Source organism: Achroia grisella, unplaced genomic scaffold, assembly GCF_030625045.1.
Source record: "Achroia grisella isolate CSIRO2021 unplaced genomic scaffold, CSIRO_AGI_Agris_v1 utg782, whole genome shotgun sequence".
Lineage (NCBI taxonomy): Eukaryota > Metazoa > Arthropoda > Insecta > Lepidoptera > Pyralidae > Achroia > Achroia grisella.
Window position 1 is genome coordinate 5,354,014 of NW_026713022.1, and position 15,303 is coordinate 5,369,316.

Consider the following 15,303-nt stretch of genomic DNA (forward strand, 5'->3'; position numbering starts at 1 on the left):
CGTAAAGCGGTGTGCTTGACCGCTAAACCAGGTCGTCATACTTAGATGTATTAAATGCACAACAATTGTTTAATATCAAATATTTGGATTACAATAGATATTAAAACAGTCTTCTTTCTGCCTCAATGCAGGATTAACTTCTTTTTAAAGAAATCAGGTTATCTGAGGGGCCAATCTTCCTTTGTTAACAAACTCAGCTGTTCGAATAATGATATATTTTTAACATTAACTTCCAATAATAGGTACTGGGAAACAAAAATGCAATCTGACCTTGTCGCCAAACTTGCACAATCTTCGTTCCCGGGAACTTTTGGCAGAATTACCACACTGCTTTTCATGAACTCGTTATGATACACATACAGTCTTTTATTGTTTTGTTGTATTTTATTTGAAAATTATAACGGAAGTATTTTAATATTGAATTAATGATTTGATGCGACCTTGCGACAATGGCGGCAATGCGAACAAGTGACCCGCCTTTCTTTTTTTTTTTAAGTGCACGGCTATAGACTCCCAGTATGAGGCAAAGACCAGCGCGAACATCAGCTATGGCAAGATTAATCTATGCTATAGCTCTGCTAAATTATCAATTGGCTTTAAATAAACCTTTTATCGAATCAGAAATGAGGAGATCCGCAGAAGAACCAGAGTGACCGACATAGCCCGAAGAATTGCGACTTTGAAGTGGCAATGGGCAGGGCACATAGCTCGTAGGACAGATGGCCGTTGGGGCAGTAAAGTCCTCGAGTGGCGACCACGGACCGGAAGATGCAGCGTGGGAAGGCCTCCAGCAAGGTGGACCGACGATCTGGTCAAGATCGCTGGAAGGCATTGGATGCGAGCAGCGCAGGACCGATCGTCGTGGAGATCTTTGGGGGAGGCCTATGTCCAGCAGTGGACGTCTTCCGGGCTGCGATGATGATGAAACCTTTTATTTTACCGCTCCCCAATATAATATGTTTTTTTTTCGAATAGTAGTGCTGTTTTTCGAGCACTAGTGCTGTTGGCCGCAGCTGGTCTTTACAGCTTCACCGGAAAAGGGGGCGAGTGCAGATAGCACTCCAAACCAAAAGAAATGACTTATGGAGCAGCTGAAGGCTAACTCATGCCGGATACGACTTTAGTCTGAAGACACCGCAGACAGAGTTCGAACCTCGGCTCAGGCTGTTGTAATTTCGATCCCCGTACGAATAGGACGACGGATCAATCGGAGAGGATCGTCACAAAGGTGAAATCTTTTAATACTTACAAGTTGACAACCCTAAGTTAGTGACATTTTCATGGCTTCATATCGAAAGGCAAAAATAAAACTTGTCGACGACGACGCGACACGGCGATATTCGGCCGAGTGCGAATAAACGTGTCTCTGAGTCGTTAAACTGAGAAAACTTTAAAGTTTTTTTTCAGACTAGTCTAATGCTGTTGGCCGCAACTGGCCTTTACCGCTTCACCGGATGATAGGGGGCAAGTGCAGATGATACTCCAAACCAAAAGAAACGACTTAAGGAGCAGCTGAAGGCTAACTCCTGCCGGATACGACTTTAGTCTGAACACACCGCTAAGGGTTCAATCCTCGGCTCAGGCCGTTGTAATTTCGATCCCCGTATGAATAGGACGACGGGATCAGAGAGGATCGTCAGAATGGTGAAATCTTTTAATAATTATAAGTTGGCAACCCTAAGTTAGTGACATTTTCATGGCTTCATATCGAAAGGCAAAAAGAAAACTTGTCGACGACGACGCGACGCGGCGACATTCGGCCGAGTGCGAATAAACGTGTCTCTGAGTCGTTAAACTGAGAAAAGATTAAAGGTAATTATTTAAAGTGTACTCCGAACATTGCAGGCTGTTGTCACGACTTGAACGGGTGTAGTAATAATAATAATATTTCTGGACTATTCACATAATGCCAAATATTAATATATTAGGAAAATAAATACACAACGCCATCTAGTGTCAAGCTAAGCAGAGCTTGTATATCACTAGTTTAATACTATGTGTATTAGACTAGTGATAGAATAATAATATTTCAGGACAATTCACTATTGTGTTGCCTTTCCAGAGAACTAAGATGTTATGTCTCTTGTACTTTCACTGCCCTATCTCACCCTACAAATTGAGACACATCTTACAAAACAAGCTGCTTGGGGGCTGAAATAGGAGACAGAGGTTGCAAGCAGCAGTCATTTTACAGTCTGCCTCATTAAACTATATGTAGTATATACAATTCTCGTGTCGCGCTGTTTGTTTCCAAACTCCTCCGAAACGGCTTTACCGATTTTTATGAAATTTTGTGTGCATATCGAGTAGGTCTGAGAACCGGCCAACGTCTATTTTTCATATCACATACCGCCATCTAGTACCAAACGAAGCAGATCTTGTGTTATGTGTACTAAACAAATGATATTCAATAATAATAATATCTCAGGGAAATTCACACAACTCCATCTAGTGCCTAGCTAAGCAGAACTTGTGTTATGAGTACTAGATAACGAATACAAATACATAGATACATTTTTTTCTGTACATTCATACATAATATACACAGATAACACCCAAACAGATACAAACGATATTTTTTATAGCATAGGTGACAATGAGCTTGTGGCTCACAGATCCGCCCGTAAGCACCCACTATACCAGAGGAATTGCAAGTGCGTTGCCGGCCTAAGAAAGGATAAGCTCTTTTCTTGAAGGTTTCAATAACGTATCGGTTCGAAAATATAACTGCTGGAAAGTGATTCTACAATGTAGTTGTGCGTGGCAAAAATTTGAAATAATGCACGGTGGAGGACCGCCATTCATCCAGATCAAACAAACAATCATACTTATGAATACCGATGTTTGTACTGTGCTAGGAATCAAACCCGCGACAATTGAAAATAAAGTACTATGTTAAACTGCTATGTTTTGTGAATTGTTCACGAATATTAACATTATTATGATTTCCTGGTCATGCTGTATTCCTTCTCTGGTATATAATTCATATATGAGCAAAAATCCCTACTTATCCATAAAAAAATCATATATAATATATAAAATTCTCGTGTCCCCAATGTTAGTTATCATATCATCATCATCATCAGCTTGATCAATTATTATGAAATTTTATTTGCGTATCCAGTAGATCTGAGAATCGGCTACTATCTATTTTTCATACCCCTATGTGATAAGAGCATCTAGGACACTAAAATTTTTTTAAAGTTTTGGATACATTTTTTTCTCAGATTTTTGTAATGTGGCATAAAAATATACACAACTCTACATTTTCACCCTTCTAGCACCAACCCCTATTGTTTAATAGCGATTTTAATTTAATTGACATGTTATAATATTATAATATATAATTATAGTAGAACAGTTATTATCATTTATCTTCCTCTGTATGTATATTATATCTAACTATGAAACTGAATACATAGTTTTAATATCACATATCCAAGAAAATCAAGACAAAAACGGACGTGTTAGAAGCAAACTCCGCGGCGTTGATAGCGTGGCGCGTTGATATCTTTACTGAGATAACATCGGCATGCGTCCGTCTGTTGCGATGTGGCTCGGAAACTTTATAGACATCTAACGCCATTAACGAGCCATTGTTCACGGTGAACGCAATACCGATAGATCGATTATGATTTAAATGGGTTTTGAAAATTTTACTCTTAAATCGATAATAATAGTAATAATAATAATCTCAGAACAATTCATACAGCGCCATCTAGACCCAAGTTAAGCTAGCTAAAGCTTGTGTTATGGATACTAGATAACTGTTACAAATACATATATATTTTTATATAGAAATAGAAATAGAATAATTAATTTCATTTCATTTAATACAACCACAGATAACATAATATTACATACAGATACCCCATCCCATACAAGAAAATGGTTCCTTCCTAACTCGGGCTATTCTTCGGGCTATTTTATTTCGCCACCGTAGCCGCTAGATGTCGCTAGATCTGAAGCAGTTCGGATTACTAGTAGGTGCTTAGTAACAAAGCATGAAAATAGATGGCAGTCAATTCAGTCTACATGACATCTGTTTTGCAAAGATATGTATATAATAGATAACTGTATCGTGTACCTCATTAGGGACGATTCAAGATTCAATGTAAATGTGTAGGTATAATATCGTTAGCCGACACTCTGCAGATATGGCTTATGTGCCAATGTATATACCTATTGTGTTATGGTTTATTTTACATTCCATGCCTATTTTTTTGATATGTTGTAACGCGTCTGCGCTATACGTATAGCCTGATTTTGATACGTTTATACTCGTACGTATCAAAATCGGGCTATACGATTTTTTATTTTAATCGTTATATGTATGAGACTGATTTTAGCTACAATTAATTTACTGGTATATACCTCATGTATTCTACGATGTACCCCTCTTTTACCTAATGAGAATTCCGCTATATCTTATATATAAATTTTGTATCACAGTGTTAGTTGCCATATTTCTCCCACATTTTGATGAAATTTGATATGTATACTTGCCAGGTCTGAGGTAGGGTTGTTATCTATTTTTTATACCCCTAAGTCATAGGGGTGGCCTACCCCGAAAAAATATTTTTTTGTATTATGGACAATTTTTTATTTATTTATAATGTTACATTGAAAATACATACACGCCTAAATTTTCACCCGTCTTTCACCAACCCCTATTTTTAATAGCGATATTCTTACAAATATTATAAATGCTAAAGTAACTCAGTCTGTCTGTTTGTCTCGCTTTCACGCCAAAACTACTGAACTGATTTAATTGAAATTTGGTAGACAGATAATGTAGACCCTGAGAAAGGCTACTTTTTAATGCGAAAAAGTATTGAAAGGGGAAATGAAAGGCTATATGAGGATATCGTAATTTTTAAAGTCAGATCTTGTAAGATTAAGTGAACAGGGTCGGTCTAGGTTTTTCATTATTAGAAATGTGTAACGGGGTAACACGTTATTTAGTGCGAAATTGTGTATATTACAATAAAATTTAACGAGAAAATATTATAATGATATCACTGGGACACTCATTGCCTTACTACTATATCGTCCGTTAGTCGCGAACTTTCTGGAAACACGAGAGGCGCGCTCCTATTGTCGGTCGGCGCGGTTACCGCGCGTAGATGAGTAGATGAGGTACTTAGACGAGTCTCACGGCGCCGCAGCGTAAGTACTTACTATACATACGTAGTATACATATGGGTATTACAAATGTTTTTATTACTAGTAATATTACTCTGTTATCTAAGCAAGTAATGTGTGCTTATTTTGAACTTGATAACATTCTGAATTACTCGTATATCTTAGCGGTATAAACCAGGTTATGTACTACTACTAGTATTGTTAGTGAGGGATAAAGTTGATGAACAAAAATAAAACAATATTCGTATTAAAAATATATTCATCTAATATTTTTGGCATTATTTTTAAGTTTCTTCCAAATATAAGGGGTCTGACATGGGGTGTTATGTACCTACATTAAAAAATACTTTTTGAAATGTATGAAAGAAACGTATTGTATGAAATTTTTGAAATGTGTGAAATGTATGCACCTACATTAAAAGATAATTTTTGAAATGTATGAAAGAAATGTATTGTATGAAATTTTTGAAATGTATGAAATATAAGGACCTACATTAAAAGATAATTTTTGACATGTATGAAATGTATGAAATATATATATATATCATTTATGATATATATAAATGTATGAAAGAAATGTATGTACCTACATTAAAATATAATTTTTGAAATGTATGAGATGTATGAAAACAATGTATGTACCTACATAAAAAGTTCATTTTTGAAATGTATGAAAGAAATGTATGTACCTACATTAAAAGATAATTTTTGACATGTATGAAATGTATGAAAGAAATGTATGTACCTACATTAAAAGATAATTTTTGACATGTATGAAATGTATGAAAGAAATGTATGTACCTACATTAAAATATAATTTTTGAAATGTATGAAAGTAATGTATGTACCTACATTAAAAGATAATTTTTGACATGTATGAAATGTATGTACCTACATTAAAATATAATTTTTGAAATGTATGAGATGTATGAAAGAAATGTATGTACCTACATAAAAAGTTCATTTTTGAAATGTATGAAATGTATGAAAGAAATGTATGTACATTAAAATATAATTTTTGAAATGTATGAGATGTATGAAAACAATGTATGTACCTACATAAAAAGTTCATTTTTGAAATGTATGAAATGTATGAAAGAAATGTATGTACCTACATTAAAAGATATTTTTGACATGTATGAAATGTATGAAAGAAATGTATGTACCTACATTAAAAGATAATTTTTGACATGTATGAAATGTATGAAAGAAATGTTTGTACCTACATTAAAATATAATTTTTGAAATGTATGCACCGTACAATAACAATACACGTTAAACATCATACCACAGAGTCATACGCAAGTTAAAAACAAACTGCTATGATATTAATGAGAAAGGAAAATAAACTTTATGGTATTCGAGTTAGGGTCGATTTCTCTCTTTTTTTTAAAACTATTTTAATCTTACCAGTTGCCAGTATTCGAAGACAGCTACGATTCGTACTCGATATTTTAAATTATTATGTAATCGATTTTTCAGTACAAATGTAAATAACCAACGACACTAATAATGTACTACTATATTCCGTTCTTTGAAACGGAACACTGCTATACTTAATACAAAATAATGAAAATTTACTGTTCACAACGACTCATTAAAAGCATCATCGAATAATGCGCTGTAATAAAATCCTGTTATCGATTATTCAAAAAAATCGATAATACATGTATTTATTTTTAATATGACAACACTTCATACATAAGTATTATTGGAAATAGTATTATTTGCTTGTTCGGCTATTTTTAATTTACTTAAACTTTTTTTATATGTTTAATTTACAATAATAATATATTAAGTGCTTATTATTGGAAAATATAAAAAAGACATTTAATTAGGCCGATACAAATGACAACAATGCCATCTATGAAAGCATTTTGAAAACATTGAGCCCCGTATTAGCATGATTATATATATATATGGAAAATAACAAAATGAGTAAATATATGAAAATTACTTTTCTAAACGCATTATTTCATTTTAACATGTATATATAATTTTTTAAAAATGGATTAAACTATTTTGAAAACACAGTTTTGTTTTTTAAAACGTTTGCAAAACTATGAAGAATTCCATCGATACCAATCACGCCATCTATATGCAACTTTTAGCAATAATAATGGCTATTTCCTCATTGAGTGCCACTGATACAACTAACATATAGTGAAGAAAAAAAGTGGTAATTCTTTTTATGAAAATTGCGCGGACAAAGGAGTATGAAATTTCGCACACTTATAGTTTATTAGAAAAAAAATGCAAAATGCAATTTATTTTTTAACTAGCTTTTGCCCGCGGCTTCACTAGCGTCAATTTATCCCTTTAGGGGTGGAATTTATCAAAAATCCTTTCTTAGGGGATGCCTACGTCATAGTAGCTTTATGCAAAGTCTCAGCCCGATCGGTTTAAAATTGACAAAGTTTCATACAAACTTTCATCCCCTATTTTATCCCTTTGGGGGTAGAATTAATTATAATCCTTTCTTAGCGGATGCCTACGTCATAACATCTACCTGCATGCCAAATTTCAGCCCGATCCGTCCTGTGGTTTGGGCTGTGCGTTGATAGATCACTATGTCAGTCACCTTTGAGTTATATATATTTAGATTATCTTTATAAAGTACACTATATATTTAACACGCGCATAGAAGTAACTAGTTAATTTAGTTGTTAAAGTCCCTAGTATAAGTTAGATTATAGTAATTTTTAATCCCGTTGTTATCCCCGGAGTCGATGCTTGGGCTTGCCCCCAGGACCCAATCTTCATCCTCCTAGGGGGTTGAAAGTGAGGGATTGACAAATGTTACGTTATTTGTTTAAAATGGGAAAAACAATCAGCCTGGCCTTTACAGATTCACCGGACGATAGGTCGATAGGGCGAGTGCAGATGGCACTCCAAACGAAGGAAGGACTTATGGAGCGGCTGAAGGCCAATTCCTGCCTGATGGATACGACTTTAATCTGAGGGCACCACTAGCGATTCGAAACTCAGCTCGGACCGTCATAATTTCGATCCACGTTTGAATTGGATGGAGGATCAATCGGAGATCCTCACCAATAAACATGTATACGCGCCGCGGATATAATTTTATTGTAATAGAAAAAACGCAAATTATTAAAAAATATTTTACCTTTTTTATAAGTCCTTAAGCAATCAAAAACCGGTCTATTATTATTTTATTCGTCTGTCTATCTGGTTATTAAAATAAAAATTATAGAAGAACATAATAACTTAATGACTTCAAAAGATATATTACTTAAAAATGCTTAAAAACCTACCATGGTTTTAAGACATTTTTTATTAAATAGAGAGTGGTGACGTAGTCGTTTACAACTCCGATTACGACTTTAAAGGTTGTCAGTTCAAATCTAATCATCAGTGTTTGATTGTTTTTTGAATATATAATGGTCAAATTAGAGATGCTACTCTAATTTGACCATTATATATCAAAAAACTTACTAATATTATAAACGTGAAAGTTTGTCGATATAGATGGTTAAATGTTACTATTTCACGCATAAATTAATGAACGGATTTTGATGAAACTTTCTAGTAATATAGCTTAAACATCAAAATAACACATAGGCTATAATTTAAAAAGATATTATGGAGACAGTGTGAAATATAATGATAAATGTCAAGTAAATGCAGAAGTTACGCGGATCAGTTAGTACTGTAACATTCTCATCATCATCATCTGCTTCTTCCTTATCCCATTTATTGGTGGTCGGCGTAATATGTTTTTCGCTTTCATTCATCCCTGTTCGCAGTCATCGCGTTATTTACTCCCTTTCTTACCATATCATACTGGAACAATCTCAATAGCATGTAATTTTATTTTTAATTATAAATATTAATATATCTATCGAACGATATTAACATTGTATTATTTTTTTATATTTCTATCCCTCCTGTAATTTGTATACTTGTAAAAATATATAAATTACATTAAAAATCAATAAAAATTTTGACACCTAATATTTTGCAACTAAATTTCAAATATGATATACGACGTCCAATTAAGTCAATACAACTACTAATTACGAAACCTCACCTTGAATAAATCCAATGATATTGGTCACAGCAAACAAAAACGGCACAAAACACTTGGATACATCCGACAGGCTTTAAACAATGCACTTCATCCATCAGTGACGAAAAAAACTTCGCACATTTTTCACCAGAACACTATTCACAAAAACACAGTGATAACACTTACACTACTAGTACAGTATGTCACTTTTCATTTGCGCACTAATATTCAAACTCACAGATAAACACCACAATTTTCTAATAGGAAAACAATAACTCCAAAAAAATTAACACAACAAGTGCGCTCGAGAGTTTGCCGTCAACTGACGCAGCGCGGCGCCACAGGCTATTGCGCGCGCGCAGCTTTGCGTACACCTCTTTCTATCCCGCTCGCACTTACAGCTCAAAACCAGCCCACCTGAAAGAGATAGAGGTATGATTAATGGATGCAACTTCGATGATGGCAGCGAAAGCTTTCGGTCAAAAAAATTGATTCTTAATTTTATAAAGAGGTTGGTATTTGCAATGAAGGGACAATCGTGAGATAGTTCAGTTTTCGTAATAATTTTGTATTGAATAATGTAATAATTATTTTACCTGTAGAAAGTTAAATTATAGAGTAACATAGCAACAAGATATATATAAGAAACCAGATTTTATAATTTATTTCAGTTTATTCAAAACGAAGTCTAGATAAAGTTAATAAATCAAAATATATATATATATATATATATTTTAGTAATTGGAATGGCAAATAAGCTGACCGATCACCCGATGGTAAAGTAGGTTTATATTGTATGTGCCCGCGACTTCGTCCGCGTGTTATAGTGACCTTGACCAAATATAGAAAAAAACATTTAATAATCTAACCCAAAAAAGCAAACTAAATAACCTCGTTATAGCTTCAAAAATGACTATTTTCTATACAAACTTTTATCCCCTATTTTTTACCCCCTTAAGAGTAACAATTTTACAAACATAATCATATTTAATGAACAGCCTGAAAAATAATTTTCAAAATTCTAGTTGTAAAAATGACGATACATCCATAGAACCCGTCATATCCCCTTTCAACCCCTTACCACCCTTTGTTTACATTAAAAACTATGTCCTTTCTCAGGATCTAGACAATCTGTGTACCAAATTTCATTTAAATCGGTTCAGTAGTTTTGGCGTGAAAGCGAGACAGACAGACAGAGTTACTTTCTCATTTATAATATTAGTAAGTATTAATAACATCATGTGGTCATATTATGATGCTATATTATGAAATGACGAAGTTTTGAGGGTATTAACCCTCAAAACTTCGTCATTTCAAGTCAAAATTAAGTATTGAACTTCTATAATTTTATTTATTTTATTTATTTATTCTTTATTGAACAAAAAAAAAAAAATTTGTACAACAGGCGAGCTTAATGTCGTATGGCATTCTCTCCCAGCTAACCTTAGGATATAAAGGTAGGTATTACTGCCAAAGCTCAACCTTAAATACATCTAAAATGTTTGCATCAAATGTACTAATTTATTTTAATTAATTTTCATTCAATACATATATATTAAACCTACTTATTTAAAATATTGTAATTACACGTGTATGTAAATTTCTGTATTAAATTTCGCTATCAATTTGCTAAATATCAGCAATGAAATATCAATTAAGTCAATGTGAGACATAACATTCAATTAAGCACCATAAATAGCATATAGCCGAGTAAATCTCGATATAGCGGTCGTTTATTTAAATATACTATTTGTTACGGCATTTTATAACTTCGTTTGGACTTCGTCCGCGCAGAATTTTACATTATTTTTCTAAAATGAAAGTAGCCTAAGTTACTCCTTATTACATCAGCTACCTGCCAAAAAACGTCCCGTGTGTATTAATGCACTAATACATAAATGTATATTTATTATAGTTTAATATTATATTTAAATTGTATGATAATTATTAAGCTTATATATTTCGCTTTAATTATATAATTTTAGAAGTATATTTGTACGTTTATATATATATATATATACCTATATAAATATAATGTTTTTTCTGTATTAAATGATTTCTATTTACGTTATAATCTATATTTTATAATAATTATATACGCTACACGTATATCTCTGATCAACGCGTCGGCAAATAAATATGACTGGTAAGAATGCCATCAGGCATTAAGTATAAATAATGACAGCGTCAAATTTAAAACAATATATAATCTATATATATTTATTTTATTTATTTATTAAAAGAATAAATAAATAAATAAAGGTGCACATGCCGGACTTAACACCTCGAGGCATTTTCTCCCAGTCATCCATTGGGCGAACAGAGATTCATGTAGGCGGTGCATTAACAAAATTTGAATTTCAAATCTATACCTATATTATAATATAGAAAAGCAAAAAATTCAAAGATTTGTAATGTGATGTCGTAACATATTTTTATGCGTTTATCGCAAACGCTGGCTACACCTTACGAGATAGGTCAAATAAATGTACTACGCAATTGTATATCTTAAAAAGATCATTAAATAAAGCCACAGTAATATATACGACCTCAGTGGTCTAGCGGTCTAGCACACCGCTTTACGTCCGATGGTCGCGGGTTGGATTCCTCGCACGGCACAAACATTTGTATTCATGAGTATGATTGTTTGTATCGGTCTGGATATTTTCTATGTATTTACGAAAAAAGAAAAAACTATGTATTTGTATCAGTGGTCTAGTACCCATAACACAAGCTTTAGCTAGCTTAACTTGGGTCTAGATGGCGCTGTGTGAATTGTCCTAAGATTATTATTATTATAATCATTTAAATAATATGCCGCATAAATACTTTCAAGTAGAATTATAACAAATATTCTCTCTCGTAAAATACGTACAAACACAAACGATTACTAAGCTCATTATTCTATTTGTTGAAGGGAAAAATTGTAGTCATAGATCCATGAAACCGTCGGTTGTAACAAAAAGTAAAATGTCCACAGTACGGAAAGGTAATTGGTTGGAAACGGGGACTTAAAAAAGCTAAGCAAACTGTGACAATGACGGCCGATCGTTTAGCTGTCTTGCGAACGACACAGTAAATCACTCAATTTTAAACGATTAATACCCGATCCAGATTGAACGGTTGGGAGAAATTTAAATTAAGGGAAAAAAATTCTTAATGCGAACGTAAATATTATTGTTTAATGTCGACTTTGTACAAAGTGACAAAGTAGTGAACTTGGATATTGACGAGTGTTTGATGTTTATGTTCATGTTGCTTGTCTTGCAGTGCATCAACAATGCATCAACTTGATGGTGGAACATATAGTTATGTACATAATTATATCGTATACAGATAAATATTATAAATTCTATATGTTTCTTCGGTTGAGAAGAACTACTAATTACACAGCTAGTCAACAGATATTTATTTTTGATATATTCTTTTATCAATTTCTTTATATGAAAAATAAAATCAAAATCAAAATATCCTTATTTATGTAGGTCTATTACAGGCTCCTAATTTTTAAATTCAATTAGGGAGAATGTAGTGACCAGCATATGCATTTTGTTCAAATGAAATTCTAATCAGAGGCCGTAACACACTGATAACGAAGCGTACAATGAATAGCATAACTATTATTTGAACCTTTCGTTATCTAAAACTCTATATATTATAAAATATCGAAAATCCCATGTATGAAAAACCACTAGGTAAGATCGTCTCCCAAAGGTACATTCAATAGTTAATAGTAATAATAAATTATTAAAAATTAAATTAGGAATGGTCAATGACGGTCACTGTGAATAGGTCTTTATCTTCGGCATATGGACACCGCTAAATGCTTCGAATAAGACCACGCGAATGGCTAATGTCCTTATTCAATTCAAGGCTTGAAAAAAGATGAAGTACCTCTTAGAATCGTCAATCCGTAATTGCTAACTAGTGGTCGGTCAGTGGTCGAAATTCCATGACCATGACCATATTTATTTAAAATTTTTGAGAGAAAATAGACTCTATTGTCTAGTACTTACTGTTAGAATTCACATCATTATTGTAGAAACAATCCGATATTTTAAAAATATATTAAAAGAAGGTAGTTTGTTTTTAGTACTAATGAAGTACCCAATGTAAAGATTATTACGAATATTGTAAATAACGCCATCTAGTATTTATAGACCAACCTACTACACTGACTTTGGTCTATAAATACGGAGGTCGGTAGTTGAATAATCCTCTTTCGTTGCGTGAGACGCGGCATTCAGTCGACGAGCGCTGAGCGTGCCGGTTGTGTTTTGGATACAAAAGTGAATTGTATTAGCAATGGGTTTATCCCGGTCTTAGTTGGGCCTGGGGGGAAGCTGCAAGTAGTGAAGGTGAGTGTTAATGCATTTTAAAAGGGCCTTTTAAACCTACACCCGTGTAACAAGTCACGGGCGCTACTTGGGGTTTCCCTTGCGGTAGCTGGCTTCAAAGCCTCAGTCGTCCCTCATAATTTGTGCTTCTTACATTACGTACTGAAGTGACGTTCTGATAGTCCGAAGGAAGAAATATTTGACATTCGACTGCTATAATCTCTGCTGCTAAAATCCGAAATATGACACTAGCTGTAAATCTTCTAATGTCCCTAATAGTGCAGTTAAGTTTATCCTAACTAAATTTACTGCACATAGGCTTAAATCCAATCCTTAATACTCCATCTGCGGAAACTTACGAAGCTGCTGAAGGCTAACTCCTGTCTGATGGATTCGACTTTAGTCTGAGGCATCGCTAGATTTGAACCTCGGCTCAGACCGTCGTAATTTCGAACCCCGTTTGAATTGGATGGGGTATCGATCGGAGGGGCATTAGATAAAAGCTGTTCAAGTCTATAGTCAACGATTACAGTAATAGTCTATTTTACATTACAGTTAAGTCGATCGACATCAACCTCATGTTGCGGGTTATTTATTCTTGAAACTATATAACTGTTGTAACCACAATTACAATGCCTTTCAGTCAATATCTAAAAACTTACCATTACTGCCACGCATCCGTATAATAAGTTATTATCTGTCATAAGTATGCGCAGGCGCATTGCGGTCAGTTTTATGTCGGACATTTCACGTTGCATTGTCTTGGGAGACATGTTTCTTAGATTTATTATTATAACTTAAAGCGATTTTAGATTAGCTATTTCCCCGCCTATGTTGTTGTCAATTTTTTATTATTATAGGTACATGAATTTTAGATTTAGATTCTAATTATAGATTTAACTAATTCTGACAGATAAAAACTTTTATATTAATACCCTAGGAAAATTCACACGATACCATCAAAGATAAGTCTCAAGATAAGCAGAGCTTGTGTTTTGGGTACTAGACAATTGATATAAACACTTCGATTTTTTTTGTAAATACATAAATAATATACATTGAAAATACCCAGGCCGACACAAACAATCATACTCATGAATTGAGTTGTGCGAGGAATCGAACCCGCGACCATCGAAAGTAAAGCAGTGTGTTAAACCGCTAGACCACCGAGGCCGTCATCAAAGATGGTTATACAAAAATGTGAGTAAGGGAGGACTTATCTTTGAAAAAGATCTCTTCCTAATTTAACGCTATGACAGAAATAGAAATAATCTTTATTCAAATAAACTCATTACAAGCACTTTTGAATAGTCATGTTTTGATTCTACCACTCATTTGGAATGCAGATTCATCACAAGATGAATGAGCAAGAAACTTGTGTGTTGCTTTTGAATAGATGTTTTTTTATATAATAATTACAGTATAACAAGTAAGAGGCATGCGATAATCAACATAGAAATCGCTACGCACACATTATTAGTGTAATCAGACAATATTGTCAGTGCTATGGATTTTAAGTTTTTCCATAAAAACATTATTGTCGTTAACGACTTCTTCAATTTTATAGTAAGCTTTTTTACAAAGGAAGTATTTTATATGACATTTAAATTTTTTTTCAGATAGATTTACAACAGACAGAATATTTTGTTGTAAAACCTTACGCAATTGCCATAAAACAGAGGTGGTAGTTAGCAGGCAATGATAGTGCTCCAGTTTTAGTAATTATAATACCCGATTTCTATGTTGATTATCGCATGCCTCTTACTTGTTATACTGTAATTATTTATATAA

General features: G+C 33.5%; 1 protein-coding gene across 1 annotated transcript in view; it reads right to left on the reverse strand.

Annotated features, from left to right (window-relative positions):
- Positions 1-15,303, reverse strand: part of LOC131851309 (protein phosphatase 1 regulatory subunit 12B) — a 166,597-nt gene that overhangs the window by 85,713 nt on the left and 65,581 nt on the right. The window contains exon 2 of the mRNA XM_059201796.1: positions 9,197-9,592. The gene's annotated coding sequence lies outside the window, so the exon portion shown is untranslated. The remainder of the gene's footprint in view (positions 1-9,196; positions 9,593-15,303) is intronic.